The sequence below is a fragment of the Callithrix jacchus genome, chromosome 2 (assembly GCF_049354715.1).
Source record: "Callithrix jacchus isolate 240 chromosome 2, calJac240_pri, whole genome shotgun sequence".
Classification (NCBI taxonomy): Eukaryota; Metazoa; Chordata; class Mammalia; order Primates; family Cebidae; genus Callithrix; species Callithrix jacchus.
In genome coordinates, this window is record NC_133503.1 from 84,281,170 (window position 1) to 84,306,502 (window position 25,333).

Genomic DNA, 25,333 nt, shown 5'->3' on the forward strand with positions numbered 1-25,333 from the left:
CATCATTCAATTAGGCCTAAAGGCAGGCTTTTTTTTTTTTTTTTTGCCTTTAAATGTCTTGCCTCTTGACACATCCTTATTATGGAAATAAATGTAACATTGAATAAGCTAACGCCATGCTTTTGGAATTATGACATGAAGGGGAAGAATTACAGCACACTGGGAATTTTTGTAAGAATTGATTTACAAAAGAAGTTGCCACATTTGTTTTTATTGTGGTTAAAGCTCTAGTTTGGGAAAAGACAAAAGGGCAAGGAATCGGGGCATTTCTGGATGAATGTGGATCTAATGAAGAGAGTCCATTGGTTCCACAGGCCAGGGTAAGATTCCCACAGTTCTGAACAAACAGTTCTCAGCCAATAATTTCTAAGCCTTTGTTTCCCCACTTTGGAATTCTGACTACAGGCATGTTACCAGGCCAACTGGGTTCACTACAAAGACCCAGAGAACGCTTTTTATCACGAAGATCAAGACAACAATTGTGTGCCTACAAGAAAAAAAACAACTAAAACCATCCAACAAGCATTAAAAGAACAATTCTAGAGATAGTTGCCTTTGAACTCCAATAATGGACAACATTCAGTCCTGAGATTTGAATTCCAAGTTAAAAGAATTCACTACCAATTGCCTTTCCTTATAATTCTGAGAGCCACTGGCAGCAAGTATTTTCAGCAGCATTATTTTTGTCCAACGTAATACTTTACAGTGATGTCAAATCCCATACAATAACCATATTGTAAATCGACTTCATAGACTTCATTTTGTTTATTATAGAGTTCATTTATGAAATAGAAGGAATCTAAATTTTGCCTTGGCTTCACCCCAAACTACAAAAAGTACTGTTTTACAAAAGCTTGTTCTGAAATATCACTTCCTGAATGTAAAAGTTTGCTATTTGCACAGATACATTCCACAGACATACACACCATCCAGCTGAGAAAATAAAGGATCGTCCATCTGGATGTTTCTTTTTTCTCCTAACTGTGACCTGTGAATAATTTCAGTTCCACATGGAAAAAAATAAACAAAACTTCCATTGTTGTGTAAACACGGCACTTTCTAATGATGTGGGAACAATTTACACTGAATCTGAGCAGACACAATAATTAAGAATACATATTCTGGCCAGGTGCAGTGGCTCACGCCTGTAATACCAGCACTTGGGGAAGCCGAGGTGGGAGGATCATGAGGTCAAGAGATCAAGACCATCTTGGCCAACATGGTGAAACCCCGTCTCTACTAAAAATACAAAAATTAGCTGGGCGTGATGGCACACGCCTGTAGTCTCAGCTACTCGGGAGGTTGAGGCAGAAGGATCACTTGAACCAGGGAGGCAGAGGCTGCAGAGAGCCGAGACGGCCCACTGTGCTTCCAGCCTGTTGACAGAACAAGACTCCGTCTGGAAAAAAAAAAAAGAATACATATTCTATTTGAAGAATTTGACCACTATTATTTGTGGGGGTTCTACATATTCAAAACCTTACAAATAGTTTATGGGATTCAATCTTTTCTTATCATAAAATCCATGACAAGCATTTTTTTGTGTTTTTTTTGAGACAGGGTCTCACTCTGTAACCCAGGCTGAAATGCAGTTGTAGCTCACAACAATCTGGAACTTTTGGGCTCAAGGAAATTCTCCTGCCTCAGCTTCCCCAGTAGTTGGGACTACAGGCACCTGCCACTGAGCGCAGCTAATTTTTTTTATTTTTTATTTACTGTTTTTTTTTTTTTTTGTAGAGACAGGATCTTGTTTTGTTGCCCAGTCTGGTCTCAAACTCCTGGACTCAAGTGATCCTCCCACCTCAGCCTCCCAAAAATATTGGGTATGAGCCACCACAGTCAGCGAAGTATTTATTTTAATGTGTTTTGAGCGTTCATTCTGTTTTTTGTATGCATAAGAAAGGCAAAAGAATCATCTTTTAAACCAACTATCCTGGTGGTTCATTTCGTGGAAGGATTAAATGAGTCTTGCATTTGATAAAATTCAAAATGACTACCCCAAACCACAACACCTTGTTTTATCTAGTGAGAGTAGCTTGCTGCTTTTAGAGAGCGTCTCAGAAACACTTTTCTTGCCAAAAAAAAAAAAAAAGAAGAAAGTTCTATAATAGAATGAGTGCTCTAGATTTTTGTTTTTAACTTAAATTTTAATGATCAATTTTTTCTTATATTCATGAATGCATTTCAATGCTACACCAGCAACTTTTATGCCAAAATCAATGTGGAAAACTGTTTTGGCATATACATATTAATTTCATACATGGGAAACCGTAAATTTGGCAAGTAACTTCTCCTTATTTGTAAATAATTAGCTTTGGTGTATTGCCTACAAGATTTCAGATTATCATGAGAGTATTTAGATGTTTTGAGGGCTATATTTGAAGACTAGCTGCTGGCGGATAACAGAAATACTTTGATTATCAGCCAACACAAACAGCTCTTAACTAAAGCAGATTGGTATATTTTGTCTGTACAGAAAAAAAAATCTATAAATCAAATATGATTTTCCCATAGAGGTAATATAATGTTTTATTCCCATCAAGACCTTGATGACAGGAAAAGTCACCAGGATGGTAAAGGAGAAGATACCAGCCTTCATCCTCCCACAAAAAAAACACATACAGACAGCTATCCACAAGCCTAAATAGCATTGAGAGGGCTCAAGGGCCTACTAAAGAATCTGTAGCAACACGGTCAAGTGAAAAAAAAACAGAATATTCACACAGAAATGACTGCTGATAACATTAGCAAACTTGAGGCACCAGGAATCAGCTAGCAACAAAGAGGCAGAGGCTGTCAATCATGTAACAGGAATATAACTCTAGTATTGATATGATTACATATCAATCATGTAACAGGAACCACTCTAGTACCCAGCAGCCTGCTCCAGAGAGGACACCAGTGTCCTTTGCCACTGAGGTATCAAAGAAGCATTCCTTCTGGGGAACCTCAGAGAGGGAGAAGCAGTTTGCATACTCCTCTCCCTTCCAAGAAGCAGTCACTGTTGAGCCACTTCAGGAACAGAGCTATGATCTCTCTCGACCCCACAAATTCCCTGACCCTGAAGCCATAGCCATCCTTCCACACCCTGGACATCCTGGGTGTCCACAATGTACACCCAGGTTCTGTGCCAGTACTGTGCCCACCCATGTCTGAAGCGCCAAAGCCACTGCCATAGGAAGTTGGTTCACACTGCCGGCCCCAGAGCCACTCTCTTAACTCCACATGCCTAAACTTCAGCAGCAACTCAGGCACCGTAGAGTTAGGCTCCATTCTAATTCCAGAGTCATTTTAACTCTGCTCACACCTGTGCTCCTGTTCTGAGCTTCACCAGCACATATGCCCTGCATACTGTAGCAAGCAATATAGCAGCGGGGGTGCCTATGCCTTGGTCACAATGCCATTACTACCATAGACCCTAGAGCCATAGTACCTCCATGACCACGCTTCAGGTCTCAGCTCTGTGGCTGCTTCACAGGCACCACTCATCAAATATTGATGCCATCATCACTGTAAGCAGGCCCACAATGCTAAGAGGGATCCTCTCAGCTACAACTTCCCTAGTGGGAGGAAAAGAGCGTGGAAGGACCTTTGCAGCCACTGCTGCCAAAGGCCCAACAACTCTTGTCATCACTGTGGACATCCACAGCTTTGGCCTCTGAGGATCGTTGCAATCTATGTTAACACCAACCTCAGCTGATACAGCTGCAGGGACATGACACAGCTGCAGGGGCACTATACAGCTGTACCCTCACTGGTGCCAGAACCACTGTACCCTACTCAGAAAGCCCCCTTGTAGCTTTCCACTTATAGGGGAAGGTTTTTCCACAGCAAAACTAGCCCATAAAATCTGGAAGAGATGTGTAATCCACAAATACACAGACATCAACATAAGGCACAAGAAACATGAAAAATCAAGGATTCATAAAAACCACTAAAAGAACATAATATCTGTCCAACACCTGACCCCCAAAAAAGCAGGTATACAAAGTACTGGACAAAGATTCAAAATAATTGTTTTAAGGAAGCTCAGTGAACTTTAAGAAACTTTAGAGAAACAATCAATGAAACTTTAAGAAACCTTGGAGACACAATCAGTGAAATTAGGAAAACAATGATTGACCAAAATGAGAAATTTAACAGAGAGATTAAAATTATAAAGAAAATGATAGAAATTCTGGAGCTGAAAAATACAAATACAAGTGAAATGGAAAATGCAATAGAAGGCATCAACAGCAGAATTGATAAAGCAAAGAATTTCTGAACTCAGAGACAGGTTGTTTGAAAATATAACACAAATGAAAGAAATTGAAGACCCAAATAAGTGGGAAGATATCCCATATTGATAGATTGGAAGAAATAATAACGTAAAAATGTCCATACTACCCAAAGCAATCTTCACATTCAATGCAATAGCAATGAAAGTTCCAAGGACATGTTTCACAAAAATAAAAAAAAAATAAAAAACACCTCTAAATTCGTATGGAACCATGAAAGATGTCAAATAGGCAAAGCAATCTTAAACAAAAGAACAAAACTGAAGGCATCACAACATCCAATTTTAAAAATCTACTATAAAATGGTAATAATCAAAACAGCATGGTACTGGCATAAAAGCAGACATACAGATTAATGGAACAGAATAGAGCACAAAAATAAATTCTTATGTTTATGGCCAATTGCTTTTCGACAAAGATGTCAAGCATACCCATTGGAGGTAAGACAGTTCCTTCAACAAATGATGCTGGGAAAAGTGGATATCCACATGCAAAAAAAAAAATAATAAAATTAGACCATTATCTCACAATATATACAAAAATCAACTGAAAACAGATTAAAGCAACCTATAGGATAGGAGAAAATATTTGCAAGCCATACAAATGATAAGGGGTTACCGCCCAAAATATATGAGGAAATCAATAGCAAGAAAATAAGCCAATTAAAAAATGGGCAAGGCTGGGCACGGTGGCTCAAGCCTGTAATCCCAGCACTTTGGGAGGCCAAGGTGGGTAGATCCCCTGAGGTCAGGAGTTCAAGACTAGCCTGGCCAACATGGTGAAACCTTGTCTCTACTAAAAATATAAAAATTAGCCAGGCATGGTGGCGCATGCCTATACTCCAGCTATTTGGGAGGCTAAGGAGGTAGCATTACTTGAACCTGGAAGGTGGAGGTTGTGGTGAGCCAAGATCACGCCAATGCACTCCAGCCTGGGCAACAAAGTAAGATTCCATCTCAAAAAAAAAAAATGGACAAAGGGTCAGGTACCATGGTACCTGTAGTCATGGCTACTTGGAGGCTAAGACAGGAGAATCACTTGAAAACAGGAGTTCTGGACTTCAGTGCGGTATGTCACCCGGTGTCCACACTAAGTTCAGCCTCAATGTTGACCTTGTGGGAGGAAGAAACCACCAGGTTGTCTAAGGAGGGGTGAATAGGCTCAGGTTGGAAACAGAGCAGATTAAAACTTCCATACTAATCAGTAGTGGCATCTTACCTGTGAACAGCCATTGCCCTTCAAACTGCGCAACATAGGGAGACCTCTATCCTGTAAAAATTATTTTTTTAAATGGGCAAAGAACCTGAATAGACACTTCTCAAAAAAGGACAAAGAAGTGACCAACAGGCATATGAAAAAAGTACTCAACATCACTAATCATTCAGCAAATGCAAATTAAAACAATAATAAAATTTGTCCTCACGCCTGTTAAAATGATTATTACCAAAAAGGACAAAAGATGGCAAATGTTGGTGAGGATATGGAGAAAAGGTAATTAATAAGGGAATGTAAATTAGCATAGCCATTATGAAAAAGAATATGGAGGTTGCTCAAAATATTAAAAATAAAACTACCACATGATCCAGCAATCTCACTGATGGGTATATATCCAAAAGGTATGAAATCAGTATTTTGGGCCAGTGGTATGGCTCATGCCTATAATCCCAGCACTTTGGGAGGCTTGAGGCAGGTGGATCACGAGGTCAAGAGTTCAAGACCAGCTTGACTAACATGGAGAAACCCCATCTCTACTAAAAATACAAAATTAGCCGGGTGTGCTGGCACATGCCTGTAACCCCAGCTATTCAGGAGGCTGAGGCAGAAGAATTGCTTGAACCAGGGAGGCAGAAGTTGCAGTGAGCCAAGATCACACCATAGCACTCCAGCCTGGGCAACAAGAGTGAAACTACGTCTCAAAAAAAAAAAAAAAATAGAAATCAGTGTTTTGAAAAAGTACGCTCTCATATTTATCTCAGCACTATTTACAATAGCCAATATACAGAATTAACCTAAGTGCCCAACAGTGAGTGGATGAATAAAGTAAATGTGTTTTACGTACACAATGGAATACTATTCAGCCTTAAAGGAAAAAGAAGGTAATCCTCTCTTTTGCAACAACACATGGATGAACCTAGAGAACATTATGTTAAGGGAAATAAGCCAGGCTCAGAAAGACAAATACCATACAACCTTACTTACATATTGAATCTAAAAAAAAGTTGAACTTATAGAAACAAAGAGTAAAATGGATCGCCAGAGGCCAGAGGTGGGGGCAATGGGGAGCTGGGAATAAGTTCAAGATATCTATTGTACATCATGGTGAATATAGTTAGTAGCAATATATTGTATACTTGAAATTTGCTAAGAGAGTAGATTTTAAGTGTTCTCACCACCAAACAAACGATAAAACGAAACGCGTGTGTGGTAATTCATATGTTAAACAGCTTCATTTAGCCATTCCACAATGTATATCAAAACATCACATTGTACATCATAAATATACACAATTTTTAATTGTCAATTTAAAAAATAAATGTTTTAAAAAGACTTTGATGACAAACTGTTTAGGAAAACAAAGGACCGAAAGTTTTATATTTATTTAACTAATGATAAACAACTTGTTTATATTCTGCACAGTGTAACCAGGTTCATAGACCAACCAATCCTAATATTTTATTTAAAAACGGTATTAGAACAGGAATTATATCTGAGTCTATCAGTCAAAATCCCAGCAAGACTTAGGCCAGGCAAGTAGAGAAGAGGGAGAGGAGGGAGGAAAGGTATCATGCCTCACACAAGAGGGAGGCCAACTGAGAAATGTAATTTGTGACCTGCCTGCTTTCAGTTCCATAATTACTAGGTGTCTTAGTCCATTTTGTGTTGCTGTAACAGAATACCTGAGACTGGGTAATTTATACAGAAAATAGGTGAATAGCCTTCTGAAGGTTAAGACCAAAAAGCACAGCACTAGCTTCTGCTCAGCTTCTGATGAGGGTCTTGCGCGGCATCAAAACACGGCGGAGAAACAGAAGAGGAGAAGTTGTGTGCAAAGAGAGGGCAAAGCACAAGAGGCAAACTCACTTTATAACAACTCGCTTTGGTGGGAACCAATACACTCCTGGGAGAACTAACCCAATACTGCAAGAAGTGCATTAATCTCCTCATGTGCGAAGATCCCTTATGACCCAAACACCTCTTAAAAGCCCCACCACCTCTTAATAGCATTACATTGACAATAACATTTCAACATGAGTTTTGGCAGAGATGAATCATATCCAAATCATAGCGATGGGATACTCTAGGCAAAGAGCTTTGGGTGTGAATGGTTGCAGGTCAAAATCTATTGCTATTATTCATATTTCAAAAGAAAACAAAGTAAAAATAGTATATTAAAAATGCATTTTTAAAACACTCACTCTACTTTTAGATGTTAGTACATTTATAAATGTTTCCTTGTATTTTTTGGTACCAATAATACAAAAGAGAAATTGTTGAATTAGTATGTATGTTGTTAGATCCATATATGTATCTATCTGGAATGCATGTATGTGTGTATATATCTATGTGTACATATCACACAAAAACATATGCAGGCAAACCTAATGCTTCTCATTTGTCTTTGAAGAGTAAGAAAGAACTATACTACACTCAAAGTATATGGTAAGCTCTAATCTTTTCGCAACATTATCTAATTTACATAGGTTGAATTACGTATGAGCCTTCGGTTTGGTCATGCAATTCTGAGGACTTGCTACTGAGAATATAATCTTTATGGATCAATGCATGACTTATGTCTTTAAGTGTAGTATTAGTACTTCAAATTGATATTTTTTTCTAAAAAAATGTATATGTAAACTTTTCCTAGGCATATGTCAATTACCCAACTGTCTTTTGGAGTCTTCCACAGAATAAAATGGAAAGGAAATTTGTTTAATGTTTTGCTTTCTCTTACAGAGAAACATTTCTAATACCTAAAGTAGAAATTTCATGAGGGAAAAAGTCCTATTCTGGATTTCCAACTCTAATGTAAAACTATGGTATGCCCCCAGCTGAATCATAAAGTTAACCTAGAGTTGTATTCAACTACAAATGGACTGTCTTCCCTTTTCAGTTTTCACCTGTGAGCAGGACAGGATGTGGCACCATAAATGGGAGCTAAGTTCACTGCTCTCTTCTCAAAAGAACTACCACAGGCAATTCTTCATTGACAATTTAAGTGGCCTGTGCCCTCATAGTCACAGCTCCCTGAATGGTGATCGGGGCCCGAATCAAGGCAGACATCTTCACATGTCGAGCAGTCTTGGGATCAGACCAGCACATGCACTCAAGCTAGAGATAAGAACGTAGGAAGAAGCAGAGATGGAAGACCTAAGTGTTGATCACTGAGTTTCATTCTTTAAATATATTATTTTCACTTCTCACAAGTCCCACTAATTTATGATTCAAAGACTGACAAGCAGAAAGATTTAGAAAATCTTCCCAATATCATCTAACTAAGGAGTGTCTAGGTAGGGATTCACATGAAGCTCTGTCAGATTCCACAGCTGTCCAGCTCATTATTTTGTCCATGCTGCTAAACATTATTAGCTGTATGCAGATTACTTCTTGTAAGTGGGAAAAGTGCAGCACCTCAGTGATCAATTGACAGAATGGAAAATTCTGAAATTCTCCAAAATTGAGGATTTTTTATTTTTTGAGATGGTGATCTTGCTCTATTGCCCCAGCTGGTCCGGAACTCCTAGGCTCAAGCAATCCTCCCTCCTTGGTCTCCCAAAATGCTGGGATTACAGGCTGGAGCCACTATGCCTGGCCAGGATTGTGTCTTATTTATCTCTGCATCCCTTGTGGAAACTAGCTAAATGTTAATACTGCAAGTGTTCAAGAAATGATGGTTAAATGGGTCATCCATAAATTGGAATATATTATTTTACCTTGCTTTAGTTAGAAATGCCATTAAAACAGTACAAGTAAATGTGCAATATAAGATATACATTTAATTTTTTGAATATGCTAGTGATTCTACAATGATGTAACACAGGAATCATTAGTCACCTATTATATAAATTCACTGTCCTGCCCCGACCATCTACTACTATTTTATTAAGAGATAAATAAATCATGGGCCAATTGCATTTTTTAAATGGCTTTGACTTTTTTGTATCTCAGAAATATGATTTAGAAGCAAATTTTTAAGATTGTAGACAACATCTGTAGAAAAGAAGACTTCATCACATGTCTGATCATTGAAAATCCAAACATCAGCATAAGGAATCTGTTAATGAGATGTCAAAGCCTGTATATCTGCTTATGAGTGTCTCACATGTTTGCCAAATTAAACAAAATCTAATAATAGAAAAACTCTATGTAATCCATTACTGTTTTCAAAGCATGTTCCTAAGTTTCTCAAATTAAGGTACTTGTGCTTCATAGCAGAAATCAAAACATAAACATGGTTAAGTAACTGTCAAGTTGTGTAAAGTATTTTTATATGAAAACAATAAGATCTTTGACGGATATGTATTCTCCTTTTTCTGGCTCCTGTAGATTCATTTTTAAGACATAAAAGAGAAGACCTCAATAATATTGTTCTGTAATGTGTTCTTTAGGTTTCTCCCAATTCCTCGCCTACCTATCGTGAAAAATCATGGTGAAAACATCTGAGAAAAACTACTATATATTATCTCCTTTTGTCTTCTGGAGAGCTCTGTGATGTAATTGTGTTTATGCCAATTTACAGGTAAGTAAAGAAGCACTGAGAAGTTAACTTTCATCATGTAGAGAGAAAAAGTTTTAAAGAACATTATCATTTCCAGAAAGAATCTCTTTTTACCCCCTTGCAAACTCAACTATTTATAGCATATTATCAATATCCTATGTGATATTTAAGAGTGCTCTGCAACTCCTGTGAAGAAATCCATGTGAACATGGACTGCTGTATATCAAGTGTATAAAATAGAGATAGAATTATATTCATTCTCAACCTACTTTCTCTTAACCTACTCTGCTACTAATCAACATTCTTTCTTCTCCCTATAAAAGGTTACATATTCGCTTTCTGTAAAGTACAATGAAAATCTACCATGGTGATTTTCAAAAAGTGATCCCTGGGCCAGCAGCATCACCATCACCTGAAAACCTGCGAGAAATGCAAATTCTCAGGCCCCACTCCAGATCTATTGCACCTAAAACTCAGGGGATGAAGCTAAGACATCTGTTTTAACAATCCCTCCAAGAAATTCAGACGCCAACATTTGAGAATCACTTATCTGGAAAGATTCTACTTGCACATTGCTGGATGGATGTTTTATATATATATATATTATTTTTCATGTTTTCCTACCTTGGCAATATTTTTGACTAACTGACCACTGCCAGGGATTTCTCTATATAAAAGTAGACACACACAATAGAGAGATGATAGATGATAGGTAGATTGATAGGTAGGTACATAAGTAGATAGATAGGTGTGTGTGTGTGTGTGTGTGTCTGTGTGTGTGTGTGTGTGTGTAAGGTAAGGGTAAAAGCACACCTCTGAAAATCCCTTAAGATGCACACGGAGGGCATTCAAAATGCCCTCTTTTAAAAAGGTCCACATTTCAAGTATATCTTGGGAAATTAAATAAAGAAATATGATGTTGAGAACTAAGGAAAAACAATCTGCCGATTCAGGGGCCTCATTGCACAGAGGAGCTAGGAGAAATGCCCCATGAAGTGCGCAGAGAGAAACAGAGCTCCCACCTGGGCAGAAGATAAAGACCCTATATCTTGCCCCTTAGGCCAAGCTCCTGGAATCAGGGCTATACCTAGTTGACTGAAGAAAGGCCTTTTTTTTTTTTGAGACAGAGTCTTGCTGTCACACAGGCTAGAGTACAGTGGCACGATCTCAGCTCTGCCTCCTGAGTTCAAGTGATTCTCTTGCCTCAACCTCCCAAGTAGCTGGGTTACACGTGCCCACCAGCACATGCCTGACTAATTTTTGTATTTTTAGTAGAGACAGGGTTTCACCATGTTTGGCCAGGCTGGTCTCAAACTGCTGACCTCATGATTTGCCCTCCTCGGCCTCCCGACATGCTGGGATTACAGGCATGAGCCACTGTGCCCAGCCTGAAGAAAAGCTTTGAGCAGACTAGTCTAGATGACAACTTGTATTAGTCCATTCTCATGCTGCTATAAAGGACAGCCTGAGACTGGGTAATTTATAAAAGAAAGAGGTTTAATTGACAATTTAACATAACTTGGGAGGCCTCAGGAAACTTACAATCATACTGGAAGAGGAAGCAGGCACATCCTTCTTCACACAGTGGCAGGTGAAACAGAAGTGCCAAACAAAGGAGAAAAAGCCCCTCATAAAACCATCAAATCTTGTGAGAACTCACTATCACAAGAACAGAATGGAGGTAAAACCACCCCCATGATCCAATCATCTCCCACTAGTTTCCTCCCATTACATGTAGGGATTATGGGAACAATTCAAGATGAGATTTGGGTGGAGACACAGCCAAACCGTATCAAAAGTGCTCCATGGATACTTCCATCTGAGAGTACTTTAGAGACTGTCCATACTAGCTTTGCCCAGCCCTGCCAATCATGTGAGTAGGATCTTTTCCCTCACCAATGCCTAGTGAGACACCACCACAACTCTCGTAATTCCCCGGGAGACTCTCCATCACCATCACCATCACCATCCCTTCTCTCTGTCTGCAAGAAAAACAAAGGAGATGTAAGTAGTTTTGCCCCTCAAGGAATCACAAGCCTCTCTCTCATCTCATCTTCACCTGTCTTAGGGATCAAGACCACCTGCTATAGAGGCAAGCTAAAATCTTTTACTGTTGGACTGAAATCCATTTCTACAGCAAACAGACATGCTACTTAGTAATTCAGAATTCAGTACGTTCTCCACAACATAGATATTTTAAAAGACAGTGAAGTCAACAGAACAAATGAAAAACAAAAAGACTTTTCTTCAAGTGATTGTAGTACTTACTCTCTCTAAAACTAAATCTGAAGCTTTGTGCTAAGAGTTATGGGGGAGGGAGTGGAGCAGGCTGAAGAGGGGAAGTAACCGTATTTATTGCCAAATGGCTACTATTTAAAGCTCTCTGCCTTTGGGCTTTTTTTTTTTTTTATCTTAAATACACTCCTTTCAAAGAACTGTGAGTGATTACACATTATTGCTTCAAAGATACCCTAACATTATTTAGTAGTGGATTTTAGAAAAAAGCAAGAGGAAACTGTTTCTGCTAGTACTGAGTGATAGCTCAACACTATTTAAACTGGGCTTTAGGGAACAAAGCCTTCTAATTACCCAGGTGTCAATCTAGTCCACTCACTTCTGGCTTCCTTCCCTAGCTATGTAAGAAGCAGAAAAATATTAGTATGAGTCTAGGGTAAAAAATTTACATCCTGCAGGATACAGTTTGGTCTACATTGGGCAACTGATCACAAATCTAGGATTTGGCAGTGTTCCTCTTTGCACACTAGTTGCAAGGTACATAGTGGTGGGAAGGGAACAATAATTATCACTTTGCTGGGTTTGACTTACCTTTGCCCAGTAGTAGATATAAAGCTTCATTTCTTGGCCGAAAATGGCCACACAGAGGAAATGAACTTTAAGGGTTATGACTGAAAAGAAGACATGAAAAATTTGGATAAGGAAAGTGTTCATTTTATGGGAAAAATCATATGCTGCATTTGTGTTATCAAATCTTGAGATTCAAAAGAACTGAAAGCAATAACCCAAACAGATGCTTATACACCCATATTCATAGCAGCACTATTATAATAGCCAAATGATGGGAGCAACCCAAATGTCCATCAACAGTGAATGGATAAACAAAATGCAGTATATACACATAATGGAATATTATTCAGCCTTAATAGGGAATGAAGTTCTGATCACAAGCTGCAAACATGGATGAACCTTGAAAACATTATGATTATGCTAAGTAAGTAAGCCAGACACAAAAGAATCAACATTGTGTGATTCCACTTATATATCTAGAATAGTCAAGTTCACAGAGACAAAAAGTAGCATCATGATGACAAGAGGCTGGGAGGAAAGAATGGGGAGGTATTGTTTAATAAGCAGTTTTCAAATTTGAGATTTTAAAAAAGCTCTGGAAATAACAGTGGTTGTTGCACATGTAGGAGAGAAAAAAAATTCTTTGTCTCTATCCCTTTGGGTTCTCTGACTGTGATACTGTAAATTAGACTAACAAAAGACAGATTAACAAGAAAAAATATATAAAAATGTATTTAATGTAAGTTTTATGTGACCAAGGAGTCTTCATAAAGAAATGAAGACAAAGCAACAATTAAGCTTGTGCATTTTTCTGCTATATTTGATGAAGAGTAAAAAGTCAGGGAAAAATGTCAGAGGACAAAGGCTATTACTATTACTACCCTTATGAGCTAACAGTAGTAAACTGGGGAAAACAACAAGGCCTATTCACTCAGATTGCTCTTGGCATCCCTCCATCTTCAGAGGTAGGGATGCGCTTTTCCTCTGAGTATAGCAAGGGCATCTCTCACATGAAGGTCTTGTGATCTGCTTCAAGGGAGAAGGGGGAGGTCACAGTCCTTCCTGCACCTGCCGTTTCTCAAATTCCTTCAGCTTAAAATACTCAATATGCCAAAGTGCCATATTTTGGGGCAGTGTGTTCTGAACCACATCATACAACACTGTGAATGTTCTTAATGCCACTGAATTGTATACTTCAAAATGATTACAGCCAGGTGTGGGGGCTCTCATGTGTAATCTCAACACTTTAGGAGGCCAAGGTGGGCAGAACACCTGAGGCCAGGAGTTTGAGACCACCCTGGCCAACATGGTGAAACCCTGTCTCTACTAAAAATACCAAAAATTACCCAGGCATAGTGGTGGATACCTGTAATCTCAGCTACTCAGGAGGCAGAGACAGGAGAATCGCTTGAACCTGGGAGGCAAAGGTTGCAGTGAGCCAAGATTGCACTATCGCACTCCAGAGCCTGGCAACAGAGCAAGTCTCTGTCTCAAAAAAAAAAAAGAGAGAGAGAGAGATTACAATGGTAAAGTTTATGTCATATGTGTTTTATCATAATTTTCAAAAATGAAAGACCAAAATTTGAGATTTATGAAGGGCCTAGAATGGGCAATCCAGTGAATGTCAAAAGTCTATGATGTTTTTAAATGTAATAAAAAACAAAAATGAACAAACAGGTATACACAAAATTCTTTAAGAAATTATATAGAATCTCATGTTTTAAAGAAATCTCACAATATTGAAAGTTAGGTAAAAGTCTGAAACCTGAAAAGGCATTAATAAAATATTGTATGGGAGGAAAAAAACACCTTTGTTTTTTACCCATCTTAGGTTCACTGGCTGGGGCTCCTGGAACAAAAGACAGAAAGCCAGAACCATAGAAATATATGTTTTGTGTGACACTGGAGCCTTCGATAGAAAACGAAGACCTGAAGAAGGGGTTAAAACTGGGTGCTTTAATGTGAGGTTTGATGAAGAGTAGAAAGTCATGGGGAAATGTGATAGCATAAAATGTGCAGGTGCTAATTACAATAGACTACAAGTTTCTTGTAAATGACAAGTCCATTCAGATTCCTCTCAGCATCTCTGTGTCTTTGGAGATACGGATGCTCCTTTCCTCCAGGTATAAGGAGGGCACCTTTTACATGACCTGTTTCAGGGAAAGTCAAAAAGTCCTTCCTGAATAGCACATTTCTCACATTCCTTCAGCTTAAAATATTCAATATGCCAAGGTGCCATATTTTGGGCTGGTGTGCCCTGAACTTCATCAGTATTATAGAACAAAGTTATTGTAAACTCACAATAAGTGGACGCATTGTCACTATCAAATTATATATGAGTACTGTAATGGCTGTCAGAGTTTAATAAACTAATTTTGCTGATGAATTTTAAAGATGACAATACAGAAAGCAAAAACGTAACAAAAAATGAGTGACAAAAAAAGCATAGCGTATGCTCAGCTCTGCAGAAAAAGTGAGAGCAGCAGTTGAGTGGTCTGGGATGAAAACTATTAGAAAAGCTAAAAATAGAGAATTTAATCTGGTATGAAAGTAACTGTGTGCAAAACTTGACGTCAATTCATGAAGTCTCGTTCTACGGTGTTCTTTGCTCTCATTATCAATGAGGAATATTGAGACTGGAGAGTTCCCTTGACCCCCTCACGGGACTTGAAACAGGGGTATCTCCTTTGCTCGACCGCTGTGCTCAAATCCCTTATAGGAAGGGGAGCATGCAGGTTAGCAGGTGTAGGAGTGAGGAATGAACCCCATACTGGCCCACCAGTGTCTAGGGGTTGCTGGCAACCTCTGGAATCCCAGAGAGCATGTAATATAAACAACGATATTTTAGCATTTGCCATCCACAGATGGCTAAGTGTTAAACCAGGTCAGTGACAGCCTTTTACACCCTGCCCTCTTGGTAGCTGGTTTCTTGCCTAGCATACAGGAAGAATCAGGTCAGACGAACTTGAAGGATAATGAATGTGGAGATTTTACTGAGCACTAGAAGTGGCTGTCAGCAGGATGGGGAGCTGGAAAGGGAATGGAGTGGGAGGATAATCTTCCCCTAGAGTTCCGCTGGAGACTGCCAAACTCCTCTTCAACCGCCTCTGGTCGAATTCCTCTGACTGTAGTCTCCAATGTCCAGCTGCCTCTTCTCTTCTTGACATTCAGACACTTCTCTTTACTCTGCCACACCACTCTCTGCTCCTCTGTCAGTGGAGTTTGGGGATTTTATGGGCACAGGATATAGGGTGGCAGGCCAAAAGGCAACATTTGGGCAGAAAAACAGGGATGTGAAGTTCTCATTTAGGAACACAGGTCCAGGTTGAGGGTAAAATCCTTGCCAGAAACCCCACCCTTTTCTACCTAGTATTTCCCTGTCTTCTGTTCATATCAATATTATTGATCATGATGGGGAGGAGTAATTGCGATTGAATGTCAAGGAAAATGTTTGGGCCAAGAACCTCTGATACGTTCAGTAGAGAATGTGGGACAGAAAGTTTTGATCCTTTCCCTCATCCATCATAAGGGTCATGGCCAACATGCCTATAACAAGATAGTACATATACACCATGGAATACTACATAGCCACAAAAAAGAAAAAACCTCAAGTCGTTTGCAACGTGGATACAGCTGAAGGCCATCATCCCATGTAAATTAATGAATTAACACAGAACAGAAAACAAAATACCACATGTTCTCACAAGTGGGAGCTAAACATTGAGCACACATGGACATAAAGAAGGGAAAAACAGACACTGAGGAGTACTAGAGGAAGGCAAAGTATCTTTTGAATACCATGCTCGCTGCCTGGGTGACAGAACCATCTCTACCCCAAATCTCAGCATCATACAATATACTCATCTAACAAATCTGCACATAGACCCTCTGAAACAAACAAAAAAAAAGGCGAGGGGCGGGCAGGTTAACAAGATAAAGGCATAACAAAGTTATTTAATCAAGTTTTACATGACAAAGATTGAGTCTTCGTATCTCAGACTTTGAGATTCAACGACTCAAAGACCCAGGGAAAAGTGTCTGGTTTTTTTTTTTTTTTGAGACGGAGTTTCGCTCTTGTTACCCAGGCTGAAGTGCAATAGCACGATTTCGGCTCACCGCAACCTCCGCCTCCTGGGTTCAGGCAATTCTCCTGCCTCAGTCTCCTGAGTAGCTGGGATTACAGGCACGCGCCACCATGCCCAGCTAATTTTTTGTATTTTTGGTAGAGACGAGGTTTCACCATGTTGACCAGGATGGTCTCGATCTCTTGACCTCGTGATCCACCCGCCTCAGCCTCCCAAAGTGCTGGGATTACAGGCGTGAGCCACCGCACCCAGTCAAAAATGTCTGTTTTAATGCTAATATTCAGTGAAGAATAGACAGCCATGTAGAAATGTGATTGGACAAAGGGTATGATTCAGTGGTAATGACTGAAGGGGTGAAAACCCAGCAAGCCCCGTCTGTTCCTATTCACCTTGGCCTCTTCGGGTAGCATTCCTTCCTGTTGGCTACAGGGAAGGGCTCCTTTGGCATGAGGGTCTTCTTTATGGCTTGCTTTGGAAGAGAGGAGTTGTAGTTTCTATAACCTGCCTTGGGGAAGAGAAATCCTGGATTCTATAACTTGTTTTGGAAGAGAAGGAGAGGCAGAGGACAAGAGATCAAGAGAAGGTCAGAGAGAGATTTTGCTTCTGAAGCAGCTTCTAAGGCCTTCTGATCTCTAGTTCAAAGTGCTCAGCCATGCCAAAGCGCCATGTTTTGGGGAGTTGCTTTGAGCCCCAACAAGGAGATATGAGAACAGGTACTGGCAAGAGCTGCGGCAGGAAGCTGCCCACACAGGGGCAAAGGTTTGGACAAGTTTTAAAGAGGAGAAACAGACAATTTCTGGCAACGATGCAGAGCAAAATGCAGCAGGATTTGGCAAGTGGAGCCAGGTAGGAAATGTAGAAGGAAAGGTAATTGAAAGACAACAGTGAGTCAACAAGTCTTTAATCTGATAGCCAGAAGGAAAAGGTGAGGAAAATAGAAGATAGTTACAATCAAAGCAAAAGTACTAAGTTACTATTTAATTATTTAGCAGTATGTTAAATGTAATGACCTAAATCTCTGTAAGGTTTTTTTTTGTTTGTTTTTGAGACAGGATCTTATTCTGTTGCCCAGGCTAGAGTTCACTGCAACCTGAAATTGCTAAGCTCAAGCAATCCTCTGCCTCACCTCCTGAGTGGCTGGGACCACAGGCATGTGCCACCAAGCCTGGCTAAGTTTGTTAAAAAATATATTTTAAAAATGAGGATTTCTCTATGTTGCCCAGGCTGGTCTCAAACTCCTGGGCTCAAGCCATTCTCCTGCCTCGGCCTCTCAAAGTGCTGATTACAGGTGTGAGCCACCACACCTGGCTATCTCTGTGAGTTCTAAAGGTGTAAACAGCAAAGGCAAGGAAATAAGTTGAAACTCCCAAAATTCTCCTTTTAAAGGAAATGTCTTATCCAACCACACACACCAATACATTTATGCAATTTGTTGAGTGTTTTGTTTTCCTTGATGCTTTGGAGGATTTTATTGAGATCTTCATTCATGACTTTGAACCACATTTGAGGCCTCTTTGTTTGTGACCTGGTGTGGAAAAGCCTCCTGTACTACACAGGGTGCCGAATAAATAATGAGACACATCCCAGGTCTGTGCTTTTGTGTTACACACCATAATAAAAATAGCGTGCTTGGTGCACCAAATAATGTGTTGAGATGTTACATTACACCAAATAAATCGATAAAAACAAATGTCTTTTAGCACAATAATTTTGTCTCAAACTCTAACCACATAACAGAAAATAGATTTCCTGTGTTCTTGAGCCTGGATTATAAACAGCACCACACCAGTAGTCTCTGTTTATTGTTGTGTGTAAGTGCAGAGGGAGAGCGGATTGTTTATTAGAACAAAATCCTTTAAAAAAAAAAATGGGATTCTTATCTTTCATTTATTGTTAATAACATACTACAGATATTTGTCAATCAAATTAGAATCACTGTCAGCCCATAATGCATTTTAGTTTAGCCAATATCAGTCAGTCCTGATTTATTTGCTTAATACAAATCTAATTGAGTTTCAGGCTGCTCTTCTCCTTTCAGCTGTTAACCGACCAAGTACATCTTTAATTTCCAAGACCGATGGTGTGGTAGCAGTAGAGAGGAAGAGCGATTTGCATAAGGCCCCAGAAGGGTGCCAAAACTCTTCACGCTTTAAACAACAGCCTTTATTATTCTGTAAGTGGATGTGTTGAATTTTCATGCTTTTGTTTCCAGTTCAGTCCTGACAGAAAAGAATAAAGTAGATTTTGCCAGCACCCCTGCTGTGCCCTGGGGGAGAAATTCAATGTGCCTCATTTGTCTTAATTGGAGAACCGCCCTCAGCACCAGCTTTTTCTATGAATACATTAGCATAACAGACAGAAAATTCAAGCCCACTTTTGTAGAAATAGTCTCCCCCACACACCCACCTCCCATTTTTAAGACTAATAAAAACTGCAAGAGGGGAGAAGTGTGTGTTTCATCTCCTGAATTTCTTAGGTTGCTGTTGTAAAAATCTCTGTACAGGAGAGATGCATCAAGCCTATTTTATCTCTGCACTGTTATTAGGGCCAGTCATGGAAAATGTGATAAATATCATCCATGACAGAGAGCTGAAAGCTTCTCTTTATTCTTCATACGGTGCTAATCCTATATACTTGTTCTGTGACTGGTTATGCTGCTTTTTCAGAGGGGAGAGTAGGTTTTATACAGAGATGAATGTGTAGCAGCTATGAATGAATCTAGAAGAAAAAAAAGAAAAACACTCGCCGAGGTGAATGTATTAACACTAAAACAAACGCATTATTTCAGTCAAAGCAAGATTGCAAACCCTGTGCCAACTCAGTGGAGAAATACTAAACTCATCTTCACGTTTTTCATGTTACAAAAGGGCTCTAAGTCTGGACAAACAACCTGTGCTGTGTAAATCATTTCCCTAAATCCAGGCTCTTTCAGTATCAGATTGAACTAATGGAATTTAAAGGTAGGTATTTCAAAAGAAATATTTCATCTACGTGTTCCCAAGACTGGTATTAATTCTCTCATCACATCTGCTCAACCTGCTTGCCATTGCCAGCATGTGAAAGAGAAAAGAAAAATAGGGGGAAAGATGTAATTTCTTAATAAAACGTGGTGTACACATTCTCTTGGAAAGATGGCTGCCTTTCAAAAAAAACAATGAATCCATATTTTGTCTTGATTTTTTTCTCCAGCAGCCCTAATTTACCACGTCAGTCACAGACTGCTCTCACTAGATGCCTTCCAGGGATTTTAAATAAGGTTTTGTTGCTGTAAGAGCTTGTTTTGTTTTGAATTCTTTGTATGCCCATTTAAAAACTAAATACCTTTTGGGTCAGGTCCTTGTGGGTAAATGGAAAGCAAAATCATTTTGGAATAATAATTTTGAGATACAGAAGCTTCTGGGACCTAGAGAGAGGCAAACAGTTCTTCCTTCTGTGTAAATCCTCATTGTGTCACCCATTTCAAATGCCTGGTAATGCTAACGGGAAGCCTGAAGGCAAAGCTGAGGGGCTGTCAGGCTCCCATCCCCCTTCCTCCACCCACCCCTCAACTTTCCACTCACTCAGCCCCAATAAACATTCCAAGAGGCTATCAGTACTAGGGACTAGGAAGTAAATGCTTGCTTTCTACCATAAGTGAATCTAAAAAATAATTATTAGACTTGATTTGTCCTGCAAGTGGATGTCAGCTTTTCACCTTGCTATCAGTTTCATTTACATTGTAAAACTGAGGAGCAGGTTAGCCAGTTTAACAGATAATTTCTGCTCCTCTTTAAACCAGCATTTTAGCCCCTGTGAGTTCTTCCTTGAATCCTCCTCCCCACACTCTCCCTGTAACTCACTTTGATGTCTTGTCTGGGATCTGAACTCACATCTATTTCGCATGGCTAAGCCTGTTCTGCACATCAGTCAGAGAGACAGTCCCCTGTGAATACTTGAGGCTTTATTCCATACTATTTTATTTCTTCTTTCTTTCTTTCTTGAGACAGGATCTCACTCTGTCACCCAGGCTGGAATGCAGTGTGGCAAACACAGCTCACTGCAATATTCACTTCCCAGCCTCAAAGGAGCCTCCCACCTCAGCCCCCCAAGTAGCTGGGATTACAAGTGCATGCCGCCACACCTGGCTAATTTTTCTATTTTTTTTTTTGGAGAGATGGGTTTTCTGACATATTGCCCAGGGTCTTCTCAAACTTGTGGGCTGAAGCGATGCTCCCACCTTCTCTCCCAAAGTGCTGAGATTACAGGCATGAGCCATCATGCCCTACCTACATCCCATACTATTTTATTTCTTTAAAAAGTAAATACATACTTAACTTCCAGAATTTTCATATTATCGCTTTCTCATCCTATCACCTTTCAAAAATTATTCCTATCAATGTTCAAAAATTATAAGGCCAGAAGTAATGGCTCATGCCTGTAATCCCAGCACTTTGGGAGGCTGAGGTGAGCAGATCACCTAAGTTCAGGAGTTCAGGACCAGCCTGGTCAACATGGAGAAACCCTGTCTCTACTAAAAATACAAAATTAGTGAGGCATGGTGGCACATACCTGCAATCCCAGCTACTCAGGAGATGGAGGCAGAAGAATCCCTTGAACCCGAGAGGTGAAGGCTGCAATGAGCCAAGGTCACACCACTGCACTCCGATCTGGACAAGAGCGAAACTTTGTCTCAAAAAAAAAAAAAAATAATGTTAATTATAAGAGAAATGGGATGAGGCACAGAATTGAAGACTGATTAAAGCTTTCCTCAGGAAGTTGTTGCTGTTGTTTTTTGTTTTTTGTTTTTTTTTGGGACGGAGTTTCGCTCTTGTTACCCAGGTTGGAGTACAATGGCGCGATCTCGGCTCACTGCAACCTCCATCTCCTGGGTTCAGGCAATTCTCCTGCCTCAGCCTCCCGAGTAGCTGGGATTACAGGCACGCGCCACCATGCTAATTTTTTGTATTTTTAGTAGAGACGGGGTTTCACCATGTTGACAAGGATGGTCTCGATCTCTTAACCTCGTGATCCACCCGCCTCGGCATCCCAAAGTGCTGGGCTTACAGGCTTGACCCACTGCACCAGGCCGGCTGTTGTTCTTAAACATGTTTTGCTTTTCAACATTGTTCTTTGACATAAGCTTTCCATTTGTGAAGAAAAAAAGACTGTTCTTAACATTTGCTATTGTGAGAGTAATGTGTGTTCATTGTATTAAAATGAGAAAATTCCAAAACTAATTTTTAAAAAGGGATAAAAGTCACTCATATTTCTTCATTGTTTTTTGCTTTTGTTTGTATTTGTTTTTTTAAGGGAAGATCTGGCTCTGTTGCCCAGGCTGGAGTGCAGTAGTCTGATGACAGCTCACTGCAGCCTCAAACTCCTGGGGTCAAGTGATCCTCCTGCCTCAGCCTCCTGTAGCAGCTGGGACTACAGGTGTGCACCACCACACCTGGCTAATTTTTTATTTTGTAGAGACAAGGTCTCACTGTGTTGCCTTGGCTGCTCTCAATTCCTGGGCTCAAGAAATCCATTAGTGCAGTGGCTCATGTCTGTAATCCTAGCACTCAGCTTTCCAAAGTGCTAGGACTACAGGCATGAGCCACTGCACCAGGCCATGCTTCTTTATATTGCTCCAGTTTCTGAGAAAGACCCCATGTTTATCATTGACGTACTGGCAAATTGGTGTTTCAAAATGTGCTAATGACTAAGACTATCTCCTTGACCAAGTATGGCTCCTTCGAGCCCTATTTTTCAATTAGGACCTGTCCTTGGGAATGCCCTCAGGACCCCAGTCTTAGCAAGAATTCTACCAAGTGAGTTCAGCTAGAATCTTTGTCCCTTAATATTTCATAACCCTCTATACTCTGACCAAATTCCTCATCCCCCATCTTCTTCCAGATGGTATCTGATCACCCTGGCCTGACTTTGGCAAGAATCCTGTTAGGGCAGTTTAGCAAAAATTACCCTACTCTCATAATAATTTTCTACAAAGAACCCCTTCTTCCCAGACCTCTACTCCTTGGCTGTAAATTCCCACTCTGCTTTGCTGTATTCACTGTTGAGGCCAATCTCACTTCCCCACTGCAAAAGCAATAAGTCCCATAGCAGTAAGTCCCTCCATCTATTCCAACAGTCCTGACTAAAGTCTATCTTATTGTTTTAACAAGAGTTACAATACCTTTTTATTTGGTAGTGTTAAAAGAAAAACTTTAGATAAAATAAAGTTAACATACGTTTGTCTGAGCATTAAGGATTTATGTATGAATCACACACCACTTAAACCTGGAAGAGGTTCGGAGAGGTCTGCTTTAGCAACACGGATGGCAGCCTTATATAGGCTGAACTCAGAGGCAGAGTAAAGAAGTTACTTGATTGGCAACAGGTAGGCATTTGCCTTATTTAGAATCCTAGTTAGAGGTTAGTTGGCAAGTTTTTGATTGCTTAAAGTTTCATTTATTGTTTACATTGAATTGGGTTTTGGTTTGCCTACCTAGGAACCCAAGGTACAGAAGCCATCTCAGCCTAATGGCCTTCCAATTAACAACACACCAGGCGCACTGGCTCACGCCTGTAGCCCCAGCACTTTGGGAGGCCAAGGCAGGAGAATTACTTGAGCCCAGGAGCTTGAGACCAGTCTGGGCAACATGATGAAACCCCCTGTTTACAAAAAATAGAGAAATTAGACAGATATTGTGGTGCATGCCCAGCTACTGGGGTGGCTGAGGTGGAAGGATCACTTGAGCCTGGGAGGTCAAGGCTGCAGTGAGCTATGAACATGCCACTGCACTCCAGCCTGGGTGACAGAGTGAGAGACTCTGCTTCAAAAACACCACCACCACGAATATGGTCCCTTTTCTGCTTGTCCTCCCCAAGTGTCAGATGATCTTTCAAAAGACAAATCTGATGTTAACTTGGACAAAGTTAAGGAGAACTACTTTGTAATGATTCATCCATTATTTTTTTGAGCCATCACTCTCTGAAAATCTATTTTCCCCACAAAAACTGAGCATTTGTAGTAAAGGCTCTTAAAAATCAGGCATAGGTATTTGGGAAGGAAGAGCAGGTTAGCCAGGAAGAACAGATGGATGGAATGTTAACTTTCTTCATAGCCACAAAATAAAAATTTGTCTTGAAGACCTAAAGTAAACATAATCCTAATAGCTTCACATGGCAGGATTTTGTGGGCATTATATGCGGTAACTTGAGGAGACAGGTTTTGACGTGACATGTCTCCCAGAACAAACTCTGCGATTCTTTCACAAATCTATACTTTTGAAGAGTAAAATTCCAAAAGTCATATAAATATTAGTAGGGAAAAATCTAGAGTAATTGGCTTTGGAAAGCACTGTTTCAGCTATAAAACTTACTTAGTTTACACAAGTTTCTTACACGGTCAACTCACAAAAGCCAAAAGATACTAAAAGTAGGCCCACTAGCAGGACCAGAGTTTAAGGTAAAATAGTCCTAAATTTAAACAAATAGTTCAAGTAACAGTAACCTAAAATTCCATGCAATAATTATTTCTGTTAAAGTTATATCAGATATAGTGACTCCCAAGTTCCATCTTAAACAATCAGTATGTCCGTATGTTCAGCTCTCTCATACAATTCTCCATTTTAAAGTTTAACTTCCTTGTAGTTTCAGTAAACAACCTTTTCTACCAGTTCTAATCAGTAGTTCACATCTGTTTTCCTGGTCCCCTGCTCCATCCTGACTCATCCTGGTCACCTGCTCTGACCTGTCCCATAACCGTCCTTCCCGCCAAACTACCCACCCCACTACTCGGGCTCGTATCCCTGCTCCCTTTAAAATAGCCAATCAGAATTAGCTTAGGCTGTGCAGTCCAACCCTAGCCAACAGGTGAACGACAGAGTAGTAGAAGCTACCTGTGTCAGGAATAAGAACCCCTTCCCTACCCTTGTCCAAGTGTGCGCTCAGCATTACTCCATCTGAGAGACACACCCTCCTATAGAAGTAAATTGCCTTGCTGAGGAAATTTATATTTGAGTGCTACTTAACTGACACATAACCGTCACAAAAAGAGATATATAAATGCTAATTTAACATCAACAAATTAACAAGTTGCAGCACTTCCTGTAGTAACTGGTTTAATGAAGTAGTGAGGGGTAAATACTTATATTCTCACCTTAGAGAATTTGAAACGAATTAAGCAAATGGGAAACTCTGTTTATTTAGAGACGACCCTCACCATTATTTTTTTCTTACTTACACTTCTTTGAAACTTATTGATTAAATATTCAGCTTTCTCAGTTGATGATGTCTTTGTACCTGATTCTGAAGACAAAGATAAAGTAAACTGGGAGAGTCACTTTAAGTAACCTCTGCTTTATCTGTTGATGAGGTTCAGAACATGATGCCCCCAAATCTGGTAACTTGACATACTGCATATTCTAAACAGAATTTGAGAAACGGCAGGTGTTGAAAGGACTGACCTCCCTCTTCTCCCTGAA

General features: G+C 39.9%; 1 long non-coding RNA gene across 3 annotated transcripts in view; it reads right to left on the reverse strand.

The window, feature by feature from the left end:
- Positions 1-223: 223 nt before the first annotated feature.
- The window catches only part of LOC118151398 (uncharacterized), a 41,369-nt gene continuing 16,259 nt past the window's right edge, over positions 224-25,333 (reverse strand). For 2 of the 3 annotated variants that reach the window (XR_004739651.3, XR_004739653.3), the window contains 2 exons: positions 12,820-12,899; positions 11,470-11,975 (listed from right to left, as the gene is read on the reverse strand). This is a non-coding gene — a long non-coding RNA (uncharacterized LOC118151398). Of the gene's footprint in view, positions 1,400-11,469; positions 11,976-12,819; positions 12,900-25,333 lie in introns of those variants that run through there. The other variant, XR_004739652.3, reaches the window with a different exon arrangement.